The sequence below is a fragment of the Canis lupus genome, chromosome 5 (genome assembly GCF_011100685.1).
Source record: "Canis lupus familiaris isolate Mischka breed German Shepherd chromosome 5, alternate assembly UU_Cfam_GSD_1.0, whole genome shotgun sequence".
NCBI classification, from domain to species: domain Eukaryota; kingdom Metazoa; phylum Chordata; class Mammalia; order Carnivora; family Canidae; genus Canis; species Canis lupus.
The window spans coordinates 45,602,974-45,615,067 of record NC_049226.1 but is presented as its reverse complement, the minus strand read 5'-3'; the positions used below and the strand labels follow the sequence as shown (position 1 = coordinate 45,615,067).

At 41.5% G+C, this 12,094-nt stretch overlaps 1 protein-coding gene across 1 annotated transcript in view; it reads right to left on the bottom strand.

The window, feature by feature from the left end:
- The window catches only part of JAK1 (Janus kinase 1), a 156,877-nt gene that overhangs the window by 136,800 nt on the left and 7,983 nt on the right, over positions 1 to 12,094 (bottom strand). Inside the window, 1 exon segment of the mRNA NM_001287126.1 lies at positions 1,491 to 1,605. The gene's annotated coding sequence lies outside the window, so the exon portion shown is untranslated.

Sequence of the window (12,094 nt, the reverse complement as noted above, 5' to 3'; positions counted from 1 at the left end):
GCATAAGATTTCAGAGATAGGAAACATCACCGAAAATCCAGGTAAATTAAAAAAAAAAAAAAAAAAAAAAAAAGGAAAAAGAAAATCCAGGTAACCTTCCTGAAGGGTAAAATGTGAATTGAACCTTGAATGTTACCAAAAAACAAAGAGATGGGAAAGTGATAAGCCTATTTAGATGGTATTTATATCCTTCCCAGAATTTTTAGGATTAGGTTTATTCTTATGTGTGAAATATATCTGTGTGTGTTGTCTTTACTCAATTTTACATACCATAACAGCAGAAACCACACAGAATATTTATATGATTCAGCACAACTGAATAGAGCTGGGTGCCTACTCTATGTGAAGTACTGTACGGGGTATATGTTGGTGGGGAGGGAAAGGTGAAGAAAGAAAGAGAAAGAAATCAGAGATATAACTCAGAGGTCAGCTGAGGCTCCTTTGGCTCGCAAAGATCTGGGTAAACTTGGTTTGAATCCCCAACCCTTAACACTGGCCTATGGAAGTATACAGCCCTTTCCAGAGCTGGATGATACTCAAAGGACACTTCCACTTCCTCACATCTAATATGTTCTGCACAATGTTGAAATGAAACTCTGCCCCTTCCCGGTTTTCCCATCAAAGGCACTCACACAAAGCAACCTGACTTTGATGGTCATTGCTGGAGATGTAGGGAATGGCAGGGAGGAATCACAGTTCAGCTATGCTGCTAGCTGCTCTCTCTCTCTCTCTTTGCCCTCTGCCCTCCCTCCTCTCTTTCCCACACACTCTCCATCCCAGATTACCCCCCAAAATTGCACAGTACCCACAGCAACTGGACCTTCCTCTAACATCCATATCCTCAAGTCATGACATTTTGCCTCAGGCTCTGCAACCAATTCGGTTATACCCAATTTTCCAAACCTCGGTGCTTCTAGCCCCAAGTGGAATTTTGGCTCCAGCTCTTAAGAGACAATTATATTCTCTCCACCTTGTTACAAAGAGATAAGTACACTGGTTACTCTAAGAGAAACCGAAAGTGCTATGGGGGGACAGAGCAGGAGAGAAGGCAGGAGGGGGGTCATGATGGGTTCCTTGACCCTTTCCAACTGGTCTCTCCCACACACACACATTCATACAGTGTGTACTACAACCATCAGTCTTGGGAAATCTGTGTCTGCTGCCTTCTATTGCTATTTCTCATTCCATCTGTCCCTGTGTCATGTCTCTGCCCAGATATTTTGTGGCTCCAACACAGCATCATTTCTGTTTTCTCCCCCAAAATTCTCTTGAGTCATGAGCCTCCCTGACTGGTCTGGGAGCTGTATAATTTGCCTAGCTTCACAATACCTTCCCCAAAATTCCCCCCAGAATATCATATAGCAGGAATTTGTTTCAATTAAAATAAATTTACATACCTGTAAAAATGCATTAAGTATGTAACCAATTTGCTTGAGTTGGCTGGAGCTGTCTATTCATGTTACACCGAGGAGGAGCTGGAAAGAACTAACCTGTACTGACGTATTCCAGGGGCCCGCCATCTGCTGCAATTCTCACAATCATCTTTTCAGGTGAGATCAGGTGATCTGCCAAAGGTCACACCACTTCAAGAGCAGGCACTAGAATCTTAACACAGGAATATCTGGCATCAAAGCTCCTGCTCTTTTCACTACACCACATTTCTAAAATAATAATGCTCCTTTAAGGACATTCAAATCCTCGTTATTAAAAAAAAGAGCAGGGGCACCCGGGTGGCTCAGTGGTTGAGCCTCTGCCTTTGGCTCAGGCCATGATCCCGGAATCCGGGATCGAGTCCCACATCAGGCTCCCTGCATGAAGCCTGCTTCTCCCTCTGCCTAGGTCTCTGCCTTTCTCTCTGTGTGTCTCCATGAATAAATAAATAAAATCTTAAAAAAAAAAAAAAGAGCAGTTGTTTGTGTCTTTTTTTTTAAAGATTTTTAAATTCATTTACTTGGGAGAAAGAGCCACAGAGGGAGAGGGAACTGAGCAGAGAGCCCGATGTGGGGCTCAATCCCAGGACCCTGGGATCATGACCTGAGGAGCAGATAGACACTTAACCAACTGAGCCATCTAGGCACCCTGAAGGGCAGTTATTTGATAGGATACAAACTAAAGACCACCCCAATGTTAGAGAGTCTTGAGTAGTAGAAAGAAAATTGACTCCATGACCTTGAACAAGTGGTTTTACCTTTCTGAGCTTCAGGTCACTCATTTGTACACACAATTTTACAGAGTTGATATCAACATTAAATTAAATTATATATGTACATATTTAATATATAGTTAATATATAAGTCTAACACTGGCAAGAAGGGTTAAATAGAATTCCTGCTTCCTTTTACAGAATGTAAAATGGGAGTTGACAGTTCTGACCTTCAGTTTAGTTGTACAGGTGTTTTTAATTGGGTTAACACATTACATTATTTGGGAGGGGCATTAACTGACTTATACATGAGCAGACTAATCATTAATTCAACATCACCCCAGAAACAACCACAGTCTTGGAGGTAAGTTGACCCTGCCATCAACATCATATGAAGCCCTGCTCCACAATAACCATGACTGTCTCCTAAACGAGATGTTTTCAGATTGTTGCCATCAGCCCATGTAGGAGGTAAGAGGGTTTAAAGTATGAACATTTTAAAAATGTGGGGAAGTTTCAGAGGCTGGTTTGGGGAGATGGATCCACTCTTCCTAATCCCTCAACTACACCAAGTCCTACTGGCTTTTGTTTCTAGGAGCACAGTCTTGGCTGAGAATCAGAACTAGGTCTTAGCTCTGCCTCTTCCTAGTTTTAAGACTTTGAGGTTTAAATCCCGGTTTTCTCATCTCTAAAATGCAGATAATGAGGTTTTCTGTCTTCTAAGGTTGTTGTGAAGATTAAGTTAAATAATGAATTCAAAGCACTGAGTACAGTATCTGGCACATTGTAAGCCCTAAAAAAGCTAGTTATTATTTTATTAGCATGGACCAGAGCCTTGAAGTCCTAAGATGCAGGGCAGTAGAAGAGGAAAGGAAATAGCCTCCCTGTGGCTGGAGGATCAAGTTCAGCATCACAGTAGAGCACACAAAGCCCATCAAAATCTGGCCCCAAACCTCTGCTTTACCCTTTGGTTACCTGCACACACCCTGCAAAAACCTTCTTAGCTCCCTGAGGCAAGTAAGAACCATCCTTTAGTTTCACAGAGCACTTCACATGTACTTTTGTACTTTTTCTTACTATACCTTATTCCCACTATTCATTTGCATTTCTATCTCCACTTTACCCAACCCCATCCCAGGCTGTGAATACAGACACTAGAGCCATATAGCATCTTTGTATTTGCAGCCACAGACATCGGTAAGTCTTGGATGGATGGATGGATGGATGGATGGATGGATGGATGGATGGATAAGGAATATGGGAACAACACAGTGATTTGGTCAAGAGATTAAGACCTGGTACCCAGGAGACAGGGTAAGATAGTCTTTGTTTGCTTCATAGATTTTCTTAAACCCAGGTTTGAGCACAGGTATAGAGGACATGACGTTTGCAGAGTCATTTGCCTAATGGAGCTGGTTGGGCAATCTGTGTGTGTCTTTTAGGAAAGCAGGACTGGCTGGTGGCTCCTGGCAGGGCCAATATCAAGCAGAACACTTTAGCAACCAGGAAGCCAAGGCAGGATGATGTCTCTAAGTTTTCCTGCTGTCTTCAAGGTTAAACAGTTAGGAGCAACACGTCCTTCCAGGTGTGGTCAGCTGCCAGCAGGGCAAATAGACTTGTGGGCAAGGACCATCATCCCTGTGATTATGTTCACTGTAAACAATGATGCAAGATCTAAAGAGGGAAAGTGGGTATGAAATGTGATTCCCACAGAGGATAGACCATCTGAGGATAACATTTCAAAATACCTAGAATATAAAATATTTTAGAACATAAGGCAATATAGAGAGAGGTTATATACCTTGATTTTTCAGGAATCATCCTTTTTTCATTTTATTTTTTTCTTGTTGTTAAAGGCAACTGAAAATGATATTTATTCATTGATCACTTATTATGTACTTCATACTTTATTTTTTAAAAAGTGATGTGCTGGAGTCAGCCTGGCACATGAGAACAGGCTGTATGCATGTCTCCATGACTCCATATTAGATGATTTCACATTGGCACCTTAAAATCAGTCACTGCAGTAGTTACGCTATGGAAATTGGCAAGCACTACCAATCAAGGTTTCCCACTTCCACATCCTCTGAGAGCTAGTTGTTAAACATTTACCAGCACACCACTGGCTTTACAATGAATGAACCCAATTAATTCTCCTAACACTCTCATTTTACAGAATGCAAAATTAAGTTTAGACAGGGTAAGTAACAAAATAACTTACCACAAACTTTTTGGTAGCAGAGGCAGGATTAAAATTCACACCATCTGCCTCCAAAGTTGATGCACTTAATTATGATGGAGAAAACAACTTCCTAATTCATTTTATAAGACCAGCATTATCCTGATAGCAAAGGCAGATAAAGACATCACAAGGAAAGAAAATTACAGGTCAATAAGCCTTATGGATGCAAAAATACTCAACAAAATACTTGGAAATCAAATCCAACAGCATATTAAAAGGATTATCTACCATGACCAGGCGGGATTTATCTCAGGAATACAAGAGTAGTTCAACATAAGAAAATCAATGTAATAAACTACATTACTAGAACGAAGGTAAAAACAAACAAACAAAAACAAGAACAAAACCAAAGACCTAGGATCATTTCCTAGCTTGTTGTTGCAAAAAAAAAAAAAAAAAAAAAGGCATTTGGCAACATCCAACAGTCTTTTGTGATAAAAACACTCAGAAAACTAGAAATAAAAGGGAATTTTTCTAACATGATAAAGGGCATTTATGAAAAACCCAGAGTAATAAAAGACTGAAAGCTTTCCCCCTAAGAAACGATAAAGCAGTAACAGAGAATGGACTCCAATTTTCAAAGAAAAAAATCCTGTGGATAAAATGTTATCAAACAGCATCACATGCTAAAAAGAAATTGCTCATCAAAGGAAGAGATTGATGCAGCAAACTTCATTGTTATCTTTTTTTTTTTTTTTTTTTTTTTAATGGGTTTGGATATAGGGACTTAATGTTCCACGGAGTTTAGTTGTTGAGCCTCCCAGGCTGCCCTTACAAGTACTTTATTTTTTTTTTTTTTTAAGATTTTATTTATTTATTCATGATAGTCACAGAGAGAGAGAGAGAGGCAGAGACACAGGCAGAGGGAGAAGCAGGCTCCATGCAGGGAGCCCGACGTGGGATTCGATCCGGAGTCTCCAGGATCGCGCCCTGGGCCAAAGGCAGGCGCCAAACCGCTGCGCCACCCAGGGATCCCAGATTAGTCTTTTCAGAAGAAAATGTTGGCATAACTGGATTTCCCCATGCAGAAGAATGGAGTTGGATCCCTACTTCATATCACATATAAAAAATAACTCAAAATGGAACCAAAGAACTCTTAGAAGAAAATATAGGGGTAAATCTTAGTGATCCTGGGTTTGGCAATGGATTCTTAGATATGACATCAAAAGTATGAGCAAGAAAAGAGAAAAAATAGTTAAATTGGACTTAAAATTAAAAACTTTTTAAAAACTGTGCATCAAAGGACATTATTATAAAAGTGAAAAGAGGCAGCCCAACTTGGCCTGGGCAGCAGCCACTACCACAGGGCCCAGCTGAGCATAGGGAGCATGTGGAGCTCTCTTCAGTCTGGTTCCTCTACAGCCTTCCCAGCTATCCAGTACTGGGCCCCAGCCATAACCCTTAGAAACCTGGACATCAAGTATCCACTGTGGCTCATCAATAAGAACACTGGCCATAGTACCCAGTGGTTCTGCTTCATGTTGCTATGGTCCCATCACATTCTAGGCCTTCCCATTGGCCAGCATATCTACTTGTTGATTCAAATCCACCAAAACCAGGCAGCCCAGGTGGCTCAGCAGTTTAGTGCTGCCTTCGGCCCAGGGTGTGATCCTGGAGACCCAGGATCAAGTCCCACGTCAGGCTCCCTGAATAGAGCCTGCTTCTCCCTCTGCCTGTGTCTCTGCCTCTCTCTCTCTCCGTGTCTCTCATGAATAAATAAATAAAATCTTAAAAAAATAATTAAAAAAAAAAAACCTGGTCATTTGTGCTGTATACTTATCTCCAGCCATGACAAGGGCTTAGTGGATTTGGTCATCAAGCATTTCTTCAAAGGCATCCATCCCAAGTTTCCCACTAGAGGGAAAATGTCCCAGGACCCAGAAAACGAGAAGATTAGAGACATCATTGAGTGAGTTCCAGGGCTCAAACTGGCTGCTAGTCTACCCAGGCAAAGGGAAGTTTGCCATCTGTCCAGACAAGAAATCCAACCCTGTCATCAAGATGGTGAAGTCTATTGGTGTGACCATGGGAGGAATGGGCATCAGTCAGATGCTGTAGGTGAACCATAACATTATGAAGGACCTGGACAACCACACCATATGCCAAATGCTCTTTGCCGATTGGACCGAGAAGGACATCCTGCTACAGCCAAAGCTAAAGGAACTAAGGAATGAACACTGCACTTGCTTCTGATAGAGGGGAAAAAAAATCCTGAAGCTTTGGACTATAGCTAGGGCTTCGTGAATAATAGATGATCTGGAACCACCTACCACCCCCAAAAGTGGACAGTGCTGCTCCTGTCCATAAACCAGTCTGCCTGCCTGTCCAACCTGGACCCCATGGGCCACTCCAAAGAGTGCTGCTTTACCTTCTGTTGGCCAGGCGCTGGCATCATGCAGAGCCCAGATATCACCACACCCTGTCTGTACCCAGGACCCCTGCACAATCATTCTTCAATACTGTGGCCCAAGTTCAGCCTAGCCTACCCATGCCCTGGGTGGTTACTCAGCTGAGCTGATCCAAAGGGTCTCCCTTGGAACAGAGTTCTGTTTCAGATGGGCCACAGCGGCAACATTCAGGGCAAGTTCCTTCCTCACTCTCACTCAGCCCCGACCCTGTCCTCATGATTCCTTGTCCCTCCTTCTATCCTTCAACTTCCTCTCTGCCACATACACACACTACAGGGTTGAGGCTCCCAGCACCTTGCTTGACCCACCTCTCCCTGCAGTGGACCACAGTCTGGAAATAAACATAATGTATAGGCATCCCAGAGCTCCAGGGGTCAGGGGCCACCCCTCACTGTCTGCCTCAGAGGTATTGGTAGGCTTCCGCAGCACCTGACATTACATGAGGCCCATGACACCAAAAATTCCAGGGCATGGGGGTTGTGATGAGAGGGAAGGATGCTGAGGTGAAAGGCTGCTTCCCATTCTAAGGCCCAGCCAGGCCCCAGCCAGACAGGAGGTCGGCTCTCTAAAGTGGGAAGAGGGTACTGGCTGAGGTTCTCTGAGGGCTGGCACGTGGGCCATCTTGAAACCACAGCATTTTCCCCTAACACACCCAAACATTCAAGCAGCTTGGGAGTTCCAAGCTGTCAGCTTGGCAGAGTCCCATCTACCACAAAACGGGGATTTGGACAAGGGAGGGGGAACCTGGGCTCCTGGCTGGGGCCACCAACCCTAAAGGTAGAGTTCTACCCCCTTCACCTGCCTTGGGCCCCAGTGTGGGGGAGATTTTACACAGTGCCTCATGTCTAAGGGACAGCCTCATGGCTTCCACATTGCCTTTAGACAACAGCTGTTAGCCTTTTACATATCAGCTTGGTCAGAAGTTTTTTTATAAGCAGAAAAAAAGTTGAAGTAAAATTGTGCTAATATTTTTAAAAAGTGAAAAGACAACCCACGGAATGGGAGAAAATATTTGCGAATCATATATCTGATAAGGGTTTAATATGCAACATACCTAAGAACTCCTACAGCTCAACCTAAAACAAACAACTCAATTAACAAATGAGCAAAGTACTTGAATAGACATTTATCCAAAGAAGATATACAAATGGTCAGTACTTGCATTAAAAATGCTCAATGTCATTAGTCATTAGGAAATACAACTCAAAACCACAATGAGATACCGCTTCACACCTACAAGGATGGCTATAAAAAGAAAACGGAATTAACCAGTATTGGCATGGATACGGAGAGACTGGAACCCTCATCCCCTGCTGGTGGGAATGTAAAATGGTGCTGTCCCTGTGGAAAGTAGTTTCTCAAAAAGTTACACATAGAATTATCCATGACCCAGCAATTCCACTCCTGATATATATACATACACAAAAGAATTGAAAAGAAGGATTCAAACAGACACTTGTAAGCCAGGGTTCATTGCAGCTTTATTTACAATAGCTGGAAGGTAGAAATAATCCAAGTGTCTATCAGCAAATAAATGGATAAACAAAATGTGGTAGCTACATACAATAGAATATTCAGCCATGAAATGGTATGAAGTTCTAATACTACAGTTCTGACATCAAGTTCTGATATGCTACAACGTGGATGAACCTCGAAAGAAGCCAGTCACAGTGGGACAGATATTGTGTGAAATATAGGAATATATATGAAGTCATATATTCCTATATTCCATATATTCATACGATTTCTAAAATAGATGAATTCATAGGGGCAGAAAGCGCATGAGTTTATCAGGGGCTGGAGGAAGGAGGAATGGGACATTTTGGCTTGATGGATATGGAGTTTCTGTTTGGGGTGATGGAAAAGTTTTGGAAATAGATCATGGTAGTAGTCACACAACATTTTCAATAATTAATGTCACTGAGCCATACACTTAAAAATGGTTAAAATGGCATATTTTGTGTTGTATATATTTTACCACATTTTTTTTAAAAAGCACAACTAATTAAAACTGTTCTTGTCAACCCTCCACTAAATCTCTCAGCATCTTCTTATCTGCCTTTGAGTCCAGTGACCTAATGTTGCCGACCTCTCTCCCAACTGCTTGAAGCCTTTTCCCTCCGTGTTGTATACTTGCCAATACCTGTGGATAAACACACACCAACCAGCACTCTATGCTGGCCAACCACTACTGTGGTGACAAAAACTGCTGAGGTAGTACGTAGGGCATTAGGGGAAAGACTTTAAAAGGAGTACAAAAATATGTTTGTGTTGTAAGTATGTATATATAAAAAGTACATTGAAGAAAGTTTCTAGAAAGCATGGGTAAACCTTATTTGATAGCTCTAGACACTTATACAGGGAGATGAGCTTTCTCCTGGATCTCCTCCGTCAGGGGTTAGAACAAAGCTGTGGCATCTCAACTTCCACTGGTGGATTATCCCCCAAGTATTAGGCCATGAAGGCTGGGTCTCCTTAAAAGATTTGGACCAGCCCTTATTGTCCTAATCCCTTAATGTCCTCTTTGCTCATACTCTCTTGTTTTGTTTTGCTAAGTTTGGCAGAATGTCTGACTCCTTGGCCTTTTCACTGTCATCTTGAAGCTTCAGGGTATTCCTGTGTGGGCCAGAACTTTGTTTTATAAAGTGAGAGTTTGGAACCTAATAAATCCCCCCTTTCTGTTCTTGTTCCACAGGTCTGCCAACATGTCAAGGAAAAGGGGAACTCCAATTGCTTTTTTGCTTTAGAGGCCTAGATGCATTTTTACATACATTTGTAAAAAAGTCAGATTCTTAAATCTACTGAGTATAAAATCATGTACCATAGTGGTTAAGAGTTGGGGCATTGGTGTTCAACATTGGTTTCAACATATGTTCAACATTGGCTCTGTCTCTACTGTAGTGACTTGGACAAGTAGGCCTTCCACCCCTGCAAGCACTGATTTTTTTAATCTCCAAAGTGGCATGTAATAACACCTCCTTCAGAGGATTATGATGATGTCTAAATGAGGGAAAGTATGAAAAGGTACCTCACACAGTGGCCAACACAGGCTCAAAGGGGTTAACTCCTTAGTTACTTTATTTGTTGTAGAGCATCCATGAAAGCCCATAGGCCTCCTGCATGAGATTTCCCCCAATGAACAGCCCACAATTTCTCCTTTCTCTACACTCTGAAAACACTTCATGAAAATATAATTGATGATATAGCCATGTACCCAAACTTTGGTCAAATAAACTCTAAGTCCTCTGAGAGGAGGTAGTAATGTCGTGCACTGTTGCCATTCTTAGAATCTGATGAAATGGGCCCTAAGAAACACTTGTGAAATTGAAAGATTGAGAAGCAATTTGGGGCCCTGCAAAAAGCACTGGACTTCTTGCCAAAAGAAGTTGAGGTTCCAGTCCTGGTTTTCATATGTGCAAGCTTTGTGACACTGGATAAGAAATTTGAACGTAACTCTGATAATCAGTCTACATGGGTGTAATAGGTGGCCCAACTGCAACAAATGAAATGTTTGTGTTACCTGCCCCCCTACCAAATTCATGTTGAAATCTTAACCCCTAATATGAAAGCATTAGAAGGGGAGACTTTGAGGAGATACTTAGGTCATGAGGCTAGAGCCCTGTTTCTGCCCCATGAGGACACAATGAGAAGCTGGCAGTTTGCTACCCAGAAGAGAGTTCTCATTAGGACCTGAACAGGTTGGCACCTTGATCTCAGATTTTCAGCCTCTAGAACCGTGAGAGATAAATTTCTACTGTTTATAAGCTACCCAACTTATGGTATTTCATTGTATCTACCCAGTCTAAGACTAACCTACTCTCAAGACAGAATTGCAGTGAGATTCAGTGTGACACCATACGTGTGACTATGCCTGGTAATTCCTAAAGTACTGCAAACATAACCCTATCTAGATTCCTGCATTGCTGTTTTAAGTCTACATAAGTAACCAAGGTCTCCTCCTGTTGTCTTTATTCTAGGTTGCTGATAAATGCTTTTTGGTTCTGGAACTAAAAAGGGGCAGAAAAGAAGGAAAAAGAACTTGTTGGATGTCAATCACTTACAATGAGGCTGTTGTCAACCAATTAACAAGTCACACCTAAAGTTAAAGCCCATTTGCATTGTACTGCAAGGATTAGGAAATTGATAGATTTTTTAATGGTAAACTCTTAAGTACACAAAGGCTTATGCTCAAAACTCCCATTAGCAATAATGCAAGCTATATGCCTGTTAGGCCCATGGAGAGATGAGAGTTGAATGTGATCCATAATCTATCTTACTTAATGTCATCAGTTTCCCTATAGCCCCTTCAAACAATCAGACGCCAGTGAAATGCCCTATAATAGATTTAATAGCCTTGGTTTTAGGAGAATACAGATAGTCGATTTCAGTGACACTTTTCAACATGAGAAGCCTATACATATTTTAAAATCTTGATGTACCTGTGCACATTTATTTTTTGTTGGTTAAAAAAAGCAATCCTTTAATGATGAGAAGGTAATTAAAGAGAATAACATACAAGAGTATATCAGCTCAAATATTTCCCCTAATAACTTGGATTTTCCCCCTTCCTTTTATTATGTAAAAATGATTACATTTGTTGAGCCTTTTATAAATTAGAAAATCTTTCAGGTTGCCTTTGGTTTGTAAGAAATGAACAAACCAAAAGGAAAGGGACATTGATCTTTTGTATTTCCTTCAAAATAATTACTGAAGGCACCCTTTGGATAGTCATGCAACACTGTGCTTGGTTAGAATTTTCCCAATTACAGAAGCACAAACACTATCTCTTCCTTATTCCTTTTTTTTTTTTTTAAAGATCTTATTTATTTGAGAAAGAGAAAGAGCACGAGTGGGGTGGGGTGGGGCAGGAATGAAAGAGAGGGAGAAGCAGACTTCCTGCTGAGCAGGGAGCCCAACACAAAGCTCCATCCCAGGACCCTTGAGATCATGATCTGAGCCAAAGGCAGGTGCTTAACTGACTGAGACACCCCGGTTTGGTTAAGCATGGAACTTATGGTGTGAGAGATGGAGCCATGTGGCTCCCCAGGCTCCCCAAGCTAGTTCCCTTTAAAGCAGACTCAGATTGAGCTAGTAAATTTCAGGGTGTTCTTCTTTCTTTAAATCTCTTGATATTTCAGTCCATCTCACATTCTATTACCACACAGAATGTAAAAAATCTATGATAGCTGGGACTATGCCCTATATTTCCTCATATTGTAGGTACAGGGACCATATTTCCCGAACAAAAAAACCTAGACACGTACATTTATAAAGAAAATTTTTTAAAAATCTAAAGTTGGC